Raw genomic sequence first — 13513 nt, 5'->3', positions numbered from 1 at the left:
CTTTGCCCATTTGTCAAAACTAGAACCAACATAGTCAAAGTGAATAGAACGGAATGACAGTTTGGGGAGCAATTACAAAAAACATGTACAGTAGCAGGATAAAACACAAATAGCTCAAAGTTCTCATATCACCTGGTGCTCACTATTAAATAGTGTAATAACAATCACCCTAGAGACCAGTTGCTCCAGTTTCTATCCCACGCTATCCTTTACTGGAGCTGTAAACTTGGGTAAGATATTTAAATGTCTGTGCCTCCTCAGTTTCCTAATCTGTAAATCGGGGTTAATACTAGTATCTACCTCATGAGATCGCTGTGGGCAAAAATGAACTAATACATGAAGTGTTTACAGTAGTATTTAGTGCATAGTGTACACTGAGCCTTAGCTTGATTATTGTTGATGTTGCATTATTTGTGATCACTCACTTATCTACTATCTTATTTAAATGTAGCTTTTTCAGTGCACCTTAATTTGGGTTTTGGGCTCCATTGCCTCTTATTCCTATACTTTGAAATATTTGAAAATATAATTAGAATAGTCTACTCTCAGCAAAAATTCAAGTCTCTTTCCTAGACCCCAAGGAAAATTCTGCAAATAAGCCATATTCTTGAATTCCTTCTGTAGACAAAAAAGTGTACCTATGCTTTTAAGCAAAAACCATTAAAAAAGAGTATCTCTATCCACAACTGAGATGATTATCCTTTAGTAATGAATCTAAAGAGGCTCCAATTTTTTGTAAGGTAAAATGATGCCTAAATTATGCAAAGTTTGTTGGCATGGCTGACCATAAGCAAGAAGCTTCGGAGAGTTCAAAAATAGAGGCTTCTATATATTTCTGTACATAAATAGACAACTATGTATGTATGTAGAAACACATAAAGAATATTGTTTATTATATGTTTATATACACGGGCTCAGGAGAGTACAGCTTCCAATTTTTAGGTTTATAAATATACTTTTGAATCTATAATAATGCAGAGTACGAGATTTTGTACGTTGGAGACAGATGAAATATATCCAATCCCCATCATCTGCCTGGCACTTCTCTTCGTCTTTATAAATCACTGCTCAATAAACAAGAAAATAGGAATCAAGCAACCATGGCGATTTGGAAGAAAGATCACAATTATTTGACGAATGAAACATCTGGAAAGGGATCACGGTCTCATTATCTTTCAAAAATCGTTAATGAAACTCTTCTTTTAGTTCACTGAAGAATTCAAAGTGGAAAAGCCTCATCAAACATTAACTAAGAAAATGTATGCCAATGCTTTGGATAAGTCAAGTTGTCATTCTGCTCCATAAATATTTATCCTGCAGATGGTTTTTGAAACTACCAGTTTCCTTATTATAAGGAAAAGTTAAGTTGGTATATTTGTTTTAGATTATATTACAGAACTTTTCAACAGTTGGGATTTTTAAAAACATTTATTCCATTCCTTTTCCTATTTAAAATCAGTGGCTTGAATTGAACAAATCATAATGTAGTAGGAATTCTCACACTTATCAGGTGAAAGATTGGTCTCACCTATTATGCGTCTTCTTGACAATGTAAAAATCCATTTTAAAAAAATAGAAATCTTTTGAAATCCTACCTTTCAGAAAGAAAATATTTAAAACTTGATAAGCCATTGGATAGCAAACAGCTTTTGAAAAACAATTACATTGAAAAAGTAAATCATTTTCAACCCAAATGTGATTGTGCCTTTCTGGTCTTAAAATGTATTATTTTATAAGAATATAAGTATAATAGGATAAGTAGCAACTGGTGTAAAGTGAAGCAGAAAACACATTTAATATAAACACACTGCATTGTGTCTATTTGATTCAATCACCAAACACTTATTGAGCACTGACTAGATGTCAGGAACTGACAGGTGCTAAGAAGGCAAAAATGAAATGGTGGTTACTGCCTTCAGGGAACTCCTAGTCTAATGGAGGTGACAGACACTTCTACAGCTATCTATAATAGAGTGTGACATGTGCTATGCCAGCAGCACCAGCTAAGTATTACAGGAGCAGGGGGGCGGGGGGTGGGAAGTAACCTCCTGAATCCAGTTTGAAATTGAGAAATGCAATACTTTCTATGAACTAAAGATCACAAAGAAAGTCAGTCAATATATAAATGAAGATAAACAAAAGCCTTTGAGGGAACAAATTTAGAGGACAATTCTTAACTGTACCTTCCCAGTAAACATGGGAGTAATAACACTTAGCAAATTGAAAGATTGTGAACGATGTGCCTATTTTTACATCTCAAGAGTATTTTTGCAGGAGGTAAGTTGTAACTGTAATGACAGACTTCATTCTGTGCAGTGGCATTCCTGTAACTGCTGTGAATGTACTCAACTTCATTAAAATCATTAACAATTACCAAAGATCGTTATTTCAACATGGCAGTCAACCACACGCTAAAACTAAATTTGCACCGAAGAATGTTCAGTACTGGGGCAAATGTGGTCAAAATTGATTAACATTTAAGAAAATTACAATGTCACAAAAACTGAAGTGCCAAGCTCTTCATTCTGTTAATAAAACTTATTTAGTTTGGCAAGATACAAATAATTACATGAGCCTGCAATATGAATGTATTGCTTTAGCATTTGCTTTCATAGCTCTTTGGGCTATTAAATAGTAGTTCTACATCTGAGTGTCTTAGTCCATTTGGGCTGCTATAACAGAATGCTATCGACTAGGTGGCTTATAAGCAACAGAAATTTATCTCTCACAGTTCTGGAAGTTGAGAAGCCCAAGAGCAAGGCGCCAGCAGATTCAGCGTCTGGTGAGGGCTGCTTCCTGGTTCATAGACAGCTGTCTTCTCCTTGTCCTTACAGGTCAGAAGGGGTGAGGGAGCTCTCTGGGGCCTCTTTTATAAGAGCACTGTTCCCATTCATGAGGCCTCTACCCTCATGACATAGTCACCTACCCAAAGTCCCACCTCCTAATACCATCACAGTGGGAACTAGGATCTCTCTCTCTCTCTCTTTTTTTTTTTTTTTTAACAACTGGTAATCAATTTATTAAAATAGTTGACTTAAGCATCTGCAGTGGTGACTTCCACTTCAACTCCTGGCTCAATATTGATGGAAGTGATCTGCTTAGCAATCTCAAAAGGACTGTGCCAGTCAATGAGTCGCCGGTGGATTCTCATCCCGAAACGATCGCATGTCTTAGAACCAACCTTCACCACGAGGATTTTTTCTTGTAGTGATTCTCAAACTCTTGGTAGGCATTCGAACTGGTCCTTTCACGTTGAGGTTCTTTTCCTCTCCTCCTCTGATCAAGTCAGCTCACACCTTCCCCAGAGATGTTACATTGCAGCTCGTTAGAGTGATTCGAATTCAGTGAATTGCCACCTCCAGCTCCAAGGGTGTTTTTCCTGTGTCCTTAAAAGCTACGGCTGCTGCGCGGCTCCCTGACCGACTTGTTCCTTGGCACGAGCGAACAGCGAACAGCGAACAGCGGTGTGTCGGGAGAAGGAGCGGGCGGATCAGAGCTCCTCACCACCCACCACCTAAGACTGTGTTTTCCTCAGAGGGAAACTAGGATCTTAATCTATGAACTTTTATTTCCAGAATCCCTGGACTTCACCTTTTTTTTTTTTTTTTTTGAGGGCGGCCGCGGGGACAGGTTTCTGAGTGAGGTGATTAAAATGTATCAAGCTGCAGAAACTCTGGGCACAACAGATTTTTTTTTCCTGAAAAATTCCCCACACATTTGCTTTTGAGAGGTAACACACAGGATTAAGCAGTCTCTAGCTTTCTGCCTTAATATTTGTCTCGGCTTTTGGGTGATGAGTGGACGCGGCTATGTACAATTGCTGCTTCTTGAACTCTTCCCTCTGTCTGTCCCCCATCTGTCTGTCTTTGGTTAGTAAGACGGTTTTGCTTTATCTTTTTGAATATTTGAATAACCAGATTAAATTTTTAAAGAACTCTACAAAATAAGGATTTAAGCACAGTCCCTGCCCTGTGAATTTATAAGATAATGAAAAGGCACCTTCCAAACAAAGAAAAGATGGAAAGATATTCTTCCTGAGAAAAGTAGGTAACAATAGGGAAAAGCCAGTCGTCTCTTTTCTAATCCTTTGCCTTTGACATCTGTCATTTGGGGGAGAGGGTTATGTGGGTGTTGGGTGGTGTCACAGTAGCAGTTGAAAAGTTCTCTTCATCCTGTGGTACTGATTCTCTACCCTTTGTCAATAACTTCCTATCTTACATATTACTTTCAGATTTTTTTTATCTTTAGCTTACCACCAATGAATTATATTTGCTAAAATTCTTTCTACAAAAGCAGAAAGTGCATATGAAAAAATAAAGACAAAAGAATTATATTTGCTAATATTTTACATGTTTGAATTAAAGTTTAAAAAACACAGTAGCAACAGCAGTAATGTTTAAAACGTGAATTTATTTAGTGTTTCACAATTTTCAAAGCATGTGTACATATATTATCTAATTTGATCCTCATAATAACCATGCGGATAGGTAGAACAAGCACTGTTTTCATTTTACACATGAGAAAATTAAATACTTTAATGGGTTCCCCCAGAAATGTAAGACAAAGATTCAAATGCAAATCTCATTGTTCCTCGACTTACAATGGGGTTACATGTGGATAAACCCATCTTAAGCTGAAAATATTATAAGTCAGAAATGCATTTCATACCCGCAATAAACCCATCAAAATGTTGTAAAATCTTAAGTCAAACCACTGTAAGTCAGTGACTGTTTGTACTTTAATTGAGCTGATCCCCAGAAACTTTGATAGGGAGTATGGAATGAGACAGACAGGAAGAAAGCCAATAGAAGGTGTGTTTTCAAGGTGGTTTCCAATTTGACATTTCAGTCGTGCTAGGGGGCTATGAAAGCTGGTACAGAATGCAGCCCAGTGTTAGCTCAATTAAGGGGTAAAGAAGTTGGAATATTTATCTGCCAACTCTCCACCTATCTTTGGTTGAAGTCTGCCTCCAGAGGTAACAACTGTAGGGTACTCTGGTTTGCATTTTTTGGTAAACTGAGCGTATTCCCAGAGCCAGAAAAAAGTCCTCACTCCCAGAGTTACAGATGTTCAGAGTAAGCAGCTTTCAAGGTGCAGAGCTGAATGACAGGTGGGGCAGAATGATCTCGGTTAGCCAAACTCAACAAGGTTAAGCAATTTATCCAACCAGAAGTCACACAGCTAATATTGGCAAGGCCTTGAAGGGACTTAGGCCTTTGGCTGTTTCGGTAGATTCCTTGATAGAGTAAAACAGGTGTCATTTCTTATTCTCAAAGTGTAGGTTAGGAAAAAGAGTAGAGAGGAGAGAATATATTAAGCATGAAAAAATATTGCTTCTAAAGGTCTTACAATAATTGAGATTTGTTCACCCCGTACATATAATACAACTATTCAAAACCTGAAGCTTTTATGGAATGCAAAGAAATATCAATACATGGACCTTTACGTAGCACACATGCTACTACTTTGCCAATATACATTGCCAAGGTTTTCAGTCCAATTGGTGGTATTTTGCTGAGGACGCTGGAACAAATTTTTGTATTTACAAGTGCCATAACACCTTTAAAGGACACGTATATTGCAGAAAATTATGACACCAGGCAAACATTATGTGGAAAAGTCCCAGCTGATATGTATGTTATTGCTAAACAGCCTCTTCACATCAGTGGCACTCACGCCTCAGTTTCACAGTTGTGAAATATTTGCATACTACAGATGTGAAGGTATTCTTGTGGCTTACTCAATAAACCAGAATGGGGCTTTATGCACCCCTGAGTTTTCAATTAATGTTGTTGACAGAATGAATGGCTATTTATGCCACCAGCCTTTCATGTTCATTCATGGTATACAATACCTAAGTCTTAAAGAGCTCATCTAAATGCCTCCCCTCTTGGGAGGGTGCTTATGGATTCCATTGTATATATAGGGTAGCATAAGGTTCAATGATTCTATCTAATCAGCAGAGTGGACCTTACATTTTAGCAAAGGCCACTGAAGCCTTTGTTCTGCAACAGGGCATTATCCTACAACTTCTACAATAAGTTGAATGTCTGTTTGTCCAAAGATCTTAGGCAACCAATGCCTGAACTTCACTTTCCCAAGTATGCCTTTCTGTCCTCACCACACTCCAACACTCACATTTTTGGGAAAAGGATACCTACACAGGAAAATTATTTTTTGATGTGTAGTGAGACTTGACTACACTCATTCATTTGACTGTGGTGAATAAGGACCTGGAACATGGTTGGAGCCCAATAAATGCTTACTGCACTTAATCCAACAAGAAAGAAACAGCAGTACCAGTCCTGGCCCCTGTGTACTCTAAGATATCTGTAACATGGTACAGTTCCTGGAGATAGAAGGTAAGCATGAGTCCCTCCTTTACTCCACCTATTCAACAGTCTCCTCAAGCAAAAGGAGTGTGTAAATGTTGTCTGAGAAAGGTTTTCATGGGAGATGAATGAAATTCCAACTTTCTTCTTGGATTAAAAATAATTCCAGTGATAATGGAATTAGAATTTCATTGGGTTTAATCATTATTAGTTAAAATCAACATAATAATTCATCTTTCCATACAGTTTTATTTTTTAAATTCATCATCTATTGTTAACCGCACATTGGCCCTAGGAAGCAGCTAAGGATTGCTGTCTCCATTTTTCAGATGAGAAAACCAAGGCTCATTAAGCTTAAGTGATGTCCATTCAGGTGATATCAGGGACAGGGATACAAATGCAGGCTTATCAGATGTAATCTAAAATAACGCATTTTAAAAGTTCCAACTATGTTTCCCAAGTTTTGAGACTCCAAAGGAAAAATACAGGCATGTTTGTTTACTTCTGCAAAGCAAATTAAATGTGTAGCCCATGCATTATTGATGTCTATTGTTTTAGTTCCTAAGAAGTATGTGTATCAAATTGCCTTTACAAGAGAAACTGTATTAAAACAACTTGTATTTACATGCCTTTTTAGTTTGCACTTGAGCGTTTATTTTTCTTCTAACTTTAGGACAGTAATATGTGACGCTATTTTCAAAATCAGACATGCTGGTGACTGTTCCGGAGCATAGATCAGTGTTTGTACTTAAGATGTCCAGCCTGGAATAGGACTGTACCATTAAGGGCACATGTGCAAATAAGCAAAGACTGCCAGACCAAATGGACGCCAAAGCCTTGAATTGTAAACTAACCCCGGAGGAACTTTTAGAGTTGTTAGAACATTTGCCCATTATTTCTAGGAGAATCTCAGTGGCTCTAATCCATCTCAAACTTTTTATTCTTCTCAATATAGCTCATTTCCTCTTGAAATATTTCTTCTGTTCTACGGCCAGCATAGAAAAGAAGGGGCAGACAGGACTAAAGTAGACCCCAGGCCTCTTAGACCTAACTGAGGGCAAGCAGAGCGATGCCCCAGGCAAATATGCAGAGGGCTCTGAGGAAGACCAGCAGCAGGGCAAATTGCTGCCTGATTTGCAGTTCTGCACTCTATCAGATTTTTATATCTGGAAGATAATAATTTAGAGACTAACACAGCATGCTCATTGCATAGATTAGGAAATGTGTTTCTCAGAATTTGAATGACTTGCCTGAGTCCAATGCTAGAAAGAGAAAACACACCACTCAGAGTGGAGTAAAATATATTTGTTTGTTTAAAAACATGACATTAATCAAGACAGACTAGTGGTATAGCTGGAGGACCAGACTCTAGATCACAAGATTTCTAAGTAAACTTTGATTTACTTAAAAGCCTTGAGATAGAATATAAGTCAGTTTGGCTACCTTGCCTAAATAATGAAGTTAATATTTATTTCTGAAAAGGCTTGGATCTATCATCTAAAGTCTTAAATCATAGTCATTCAATGCCATGCTTAAGCAGTACAGTAATGAAAAGGAACAGTCAGTCTGAAAGAGAGAGCTGCTGATAGATACTCAAGTAATGAGTGTGCTTCCATCCGGTGCATAGGTGATCACTGGTGAGAGGAGGGCATGACTAGCAACTGCGTTTTCCTTGGCGCAGTGCAGAGTTGAGCAGGATGATTTATAAACCTCAACACATTGAAGACCAAAAAAAAAATAAATCATTAAGTAGCATGCCTCATGATTCTACTTGCTTTTTTCCCCCCCTAACATGGGTAATAAATTGTGTGGGCTTTAATAATTTATAGGAGATGTCGTTATAATGTGAGAATATTAACTTTGGTGAGTCTTTTAATTTGCTTGTGATGTCAACAGTGTGCTGAAGTGTTTCTTCTACAGGACAGCAACACCACTAATGCACAATTGTATTCTGACACTTCAGCCAGAGGCTCCTGGGGACCAGAAGAGACAGTTCACTTTAGCACTGATCTTAGCAATTTGGTGCATGTCCCTCAGGAATTACATGCCACAGAGAGAATTAAAAGGAACAGTTTGAAAGCACTTAGAATCATATTAGCGCATTCACATACAACCGCTCTTCCCCATGTCCTTGTGGAAAGATAGTCTGACTCAAGACATTTTATTTCTGCCCAGGATTATGCCTCAGAAAAAGAGAGAGAGAGAGACAAAAGAAAAAATTTAACTAATAAAAAAACAGCACAAGGAAAGCCCCCAAAATATTCTAGATTCATCTGGGAATGTGGCCAATTTCTTCCCAGTTAATAATGTCCTCCACAGATTTTCCCTTAGATGTTTTCTTGTCATTTCACAAATGTGACAGTAGCGACCCTCTCATATTTCAGAAATAATTCCTCTCTGTCCTGCCTATGTTTTCAATCAGGAAGGAAAGAGTTTTGTCACAGTTTAGTGAACATCAGAGCCAGAAAAGCATATATAGGGAGAAGAAAGAGGCAGAATGAAAGAAAAAGGAAGGCAGAACAGTTCGAGAGATGATGTTATGGGAAAAGAGAGCTTCTGTGATAGGGCTGAGTGCAGAAGAGCCTGACAGCATCAGCCAGGCACCATTCCGAATTTTAATTCCAATCTAAAAGCCGCAAACAGAAATGAAGACCTACCCCTTCCTGAGTCTCGAGCAAACCCCTCTCCATATATAGATTCTACTACTTAAAAAAAAAAAATAATAAAACACATGAAGCAGTTAATTGGAGATATTAAAATGAAGTGACCAGTGACCAGGCACAGTGGTTCATACCTGTAATCCCAGCACTTTGGGAGGCCGAGGTGGGCGGATCACCTGAGGTCAGGAGTTCGAGACCAGCCTGGCCAACATGATGAAACCCTGTCTCTATTAAAAATACAAATATTGGCTGGGTGCAGTGACTCACACCTCTAATCCCAGCACTTTGGGAGGCCAAGGCAGGTGGATCATGAGGTCAGGAGTTCAAGACCAGCCTGACCAAGATGGTGAAACCCCGTCTCTACTAAAAATATAAAACATAGCCCAGCGTGGTGGTGGGTGCCTGGAATTCCAGCTACTTGGGAGGCTGAGGCAGAGAATAGCTTGAACCCGGGAGGCGGAGGTTGCAGTGAGCCAAGATAGCATCACTGCCTTCCAGCCTAGGCAACAGAGCAACACTCCGTCTCAAAAAAAAAAAAAAAATACAAAAATTAGGCTGGGCGCGGTGGCTCATGCCTGTAATCGCAGCACTGTGGGAGGCTGAGGTGGGCGGATCACCTGAGGTCAGGAGTTGGAGACCAGCCTGGCCAACATGGCAAAACCCTGTCCCTACTAAGAATACAAAACTAGCCGGATGTGATGGCATGCGCCTGTAATCCCAGTTACTCGGGGGCTGAGGCTTGAGAATTGTGTGAACCTGGGAGGCAGAGGTTGCAGTGAGCCAAGATTGCACCACTGCACTCCAGCCTGGGCAACAGAGCGAGACTCTGTCCCCAAACAAACAAAAAAAGTGCCCAATACATGCAGAAACTAGCAGCATGAGAGACTGCAGTAATCACTGGTGGTAAGGTGAGGAAGCCTGGTGTTAATACCTTAGCACGTGATGGTAGAAGGTCAATGACTGAGTGGAAAAAGGAACAGAATCAAAGACTAGATCCCTCTCTCTTTTCTCTCTCTTTTTTTTTCTCTCTCTCCCTCACACATCTCATGTGTTTAGTGGCTAGTCCTAATTCTTTGAATTTTCATTAAGCATTTTTTTCTTTGGCCTAAAATATTTAGTTCCTCTCTCCAAATCTTAACCTGAAATTCGGTTTTTCTCTCATAACCCAAACCAAAGAAATCTCAGTTGGTTATTTGTTCTTTAACCTCAGCACTTTATTGTACTTTCCTTACAGGTTCTAGTTCAAGATCTGGGTTTTTCTAAAGAAGTGTATGTGCGTATGCATGTGTGTGTGTGTGTGTGTTTGAACGCAGGTGTGTGTGATGATACATGCACTACAGCACATAAGTACTTATCTTCCAGAAAATATAGATGCATAGCTGTGTAGTAGATCTCTTTCATGACTAAATCAATCTGTATTAACACCAGGTATGTATGTCAATGCCCAGGCTGACCTACAGGATGCCAGAAAGTTCTGACATACTAAGACAAATTTTAAAACTGCAAACTTTCACATTTTTTTTCTTATATTTCACAGTACCATCCATTCAACTCCCAACATTCTGAATAATGCTCACATGGTAACTTGTGCTATCAGCAAGACTAGGAAGACAGCTCAGGACGAAAGGACAATTGTGGAAAATATTTTATAATTACCAACATGTGACTATTTGTACATCATGTTTTACGCCCAGAAAAAAGGAAGGAAAAGAAGCAAAGGCTCTGCCATTAAAGGCGAGTCCTGTTCCTCATCTTTTCTTAAATTGTATGGCTTATTTATTAGGGTCTAAATAACGTTAGTAACTTGCCTAGGGGTATGGTTCTTGAACTTTGTTTAACAAATGAATGAAATGAATCTCTTTTCACTAGTCAATCTTTTCACTAGGTCATAAGAACCTAATTTTTTTCTTTTTTTTTTCCGAGCCAGAGTCTTGCTCTGTCCTTCAGGCTAGAATGCAGTGGCACAATCTCAGCTCACTGCAACCTCTGCCTCCCAGGTTCAAGCAATTATCCTGCCTCAGACTCCTGAGTAGCTAAGATTACAGGCACGCACCACCACGCCCAGTTAATTTTTAATAGTTTTGGTAGAGACGATGTTTCACCATGTTTGCCACGCTGATCTTGAACTCCTGACCTCAAGTGATCTGCCCACTTTGGCCTGTCAAAGTGTTGGGATTACAGGCGTGAGCCACTGCTCCTGGCCTGTAAGAACCCAGTATCTTAAACAGAATATAGATGAGCCACTTTGGTTGAAGTAGTGAGAGGTGACAATGTGCTAGCGGACCTCACTCTCAGCGCCTCCTTGGCCTCCGGCCTCGGCTTCCGTGGGAGCCCCTCTCTGGGCTGGCTGAGGCTGGAGCCTCCTCCCTCTGCTTGCGGGGAGGTGTGGAAGGAGAGGCAGTGGGAAACGGGGCTGCACGCCGTGCTTGCGGGCCAGTGCGAGTTCCCGCGGGCGCTGTCGCGGGCTCTGCGGCACCGCACACTGAGCAGCCAGCCAGCGCCGCCGGCCCAGGGCAGTGAGGGGCTTAGCACTCAGGCCAGCAGTTGCAGAGGTTGCACCGGGTCCCCCAGCAGTGCTGGCCCCTGGGCGCTGCACTCAAATTCTCGCCTGGCCCTAGCTGCCTCCCCTTGGGGTAGGGCTCGGGACCTGAAGCCCGCCACATCTGAGCTCCTCCCACTGTGGTGGGCTCTGGCTCGGCCTGGCCTGAGCCTCCCCCATGGGCACCGCCCCCTGCTCCGTGGAGCCGGGTCCCATTGACAGCCGAAGGGCTGAGGAGTGCAGACTGGGCTCGGGACTGGCAGGCAGCTCTGCCTGCAGCCCTGGTGCAGGATCTGCTGGGTGAAGCCAGCTGGGCTCCTGAACTGGATGGGGACTTGGAGAGCTTTTATATCTAGCCAGAGGATTGTATGTGCACCAATCAGCACTCTGTATCTAGCTCAGGGTTTGTAAATACACCAATTGGTACTCTATATCTAGCTAACTCTGTATCTAGTTAACTAGCACTCTGTGACTCTGTGTCTAGCACAATGATTGTAAAACGGACCAATCAGCTCTCTGTAAAATGGACCAATCAGCAGGAAGTGGGTGGGGCCAGATAAGAGAATAAAAGCAGGTTGCCCGAGCCAGCCAGTGGCAACCTGCTCCCGTCCTCTTCCACGCAATGAGAGCTTTATTTTTTGCCTGTTTGCACTAAATCTTGTTACTGCTCACTCTTTGGGTACACGCTGCCTTTATGAGCTGTAACACTCACCACGAAGGTCTGCAGCTTCACTCCTGAAGCCAGTGAGACCATGAACCCACCGGGAAGAACAAACAACTCCAGACGCGCTGCCTTTAAGAGTTGTAACACTCACCATGAAGGTCTGTAGCTTCACTCCTGACAGCGAGACCACCCACCAGAAGGAAGACGCTCCAGACACAACTGAACATCTGAAGGAACAAACAACGGACACACCATCTTTAAGAACTGTAACACTCACTGCGAGGGTTTGCGACTTCATTCTTGAAATCAGTGAGACAAAGAACCCACCAATTCTGGACACAGTAGTGAGAGGAGGCCTGGAGCTCCTCATCCTCAATTCCCCATGCGGGGCATTGTGTGGACTCCTGCAGTCCAGTGAGCTACAGCTTGAAAACCTCCCAGGTTAGAACATAGCACAAAGGGAAGTGCCAGTTGCCTTCACAAGACTCAAGTAAATATAAGACTAAATCAAATTATCAGAAACAAACACAAGTGCCAGTTGCAAGCTACTGTCTTACATTGTTGAGATTTCATAAGTACTAAGGACTGAGAGGCTTTCAAACCTTAGAAGTGAGAGATTTCCTGGGATACAAGATTTTCAGTGCTAAAACCCAGACAGTCATGGGCAAATCAAGAGAGCTGGTCACCCTACCAAGGATATCCTTTTTGAGAGTCTAGGTACCATGTCAAATCTTGTCTTTCAGTACTCAGAGAGTAGCAGCAGCATCTTCTCGTCGAGAACACAGCACATTAGGATTCAGCTGAGCCATGTGTGTTTGGCATTGGAGAGCTCTAGGTTCTCGGATAGGGGAAAGAGAGGAGAGATAATGAAAAAGTAGCCCTGTTCTAAACTACAACACAAGACAGCAGGTATACAAATGCACACCCACACACTTTGAGAAAGATATGTTTGTTTATTTTTATCACCATTGGTTCTTCTTTAGATGTCAAAGCATTTACACATAATCTCTTTTCAGCTTCCGAGATAGGAAACTTTACAGATGAAATAATGGCTCAGGTCTTTTCTCTCAAATTCAGTGTCCAGAGTCCTACTAACCACATAACCTGAGGATCTAATTTAGGGTCACAGATGAGGACAGCATAGGAGCAGCAATTCCCTCAGATGCTATAACACCTGCCATCCAAGGTCAACATAAAGAGCCCTTCCCCCAGTCTGCAAATTCCTTTGAATCAGCCCTGCCTGTGGAGATTCGGCCCTGCTTAATTACAAAGCTGAATTCTAAATGTGCTTGGTGTTTGTCAAGTCAAGAGAGAGAAA

General features: G+C 41.1%; 1 protein-coding gene and 1 pseudogene across 25 annotated transcripts in view; one reads left to right on the top strand and one right to left on the bottom strand.

Moving 5' to 3' along the window:
- LOC105482716 (adhesion G protein-coupled receptor L2) overlaps positions 1 to 13513 on the top strand; it is a 684023-nt gene that overhangs the window by 282816 nt on the left and 387694 nt on the right. The window lies entirely within an intron of this gene.
- Positions 2996 to 7114, bottom strand: LOC112426872 (uncharacterized; annotated as a pseudogene).

Source organism: Macaca nemestrina, chromosome 1 (genome assembly GCF_043159975.1).
Source record: "Macaca nemestrina isolate mMacNem1 chromosome 1, mMacNem.hap1, whole genome shotgun sequence".
NCBI lineage: Eukaryota > Metazoa > Chordata > Mammalia > Primates > Cercopithecidae > Macaca > Macaca nemestrina.
The sequence above is the reverse complement of the archived record's forward strand: the minus strand, read 5'-3'. Positions and strand labels throughout refer to the sequence as shown.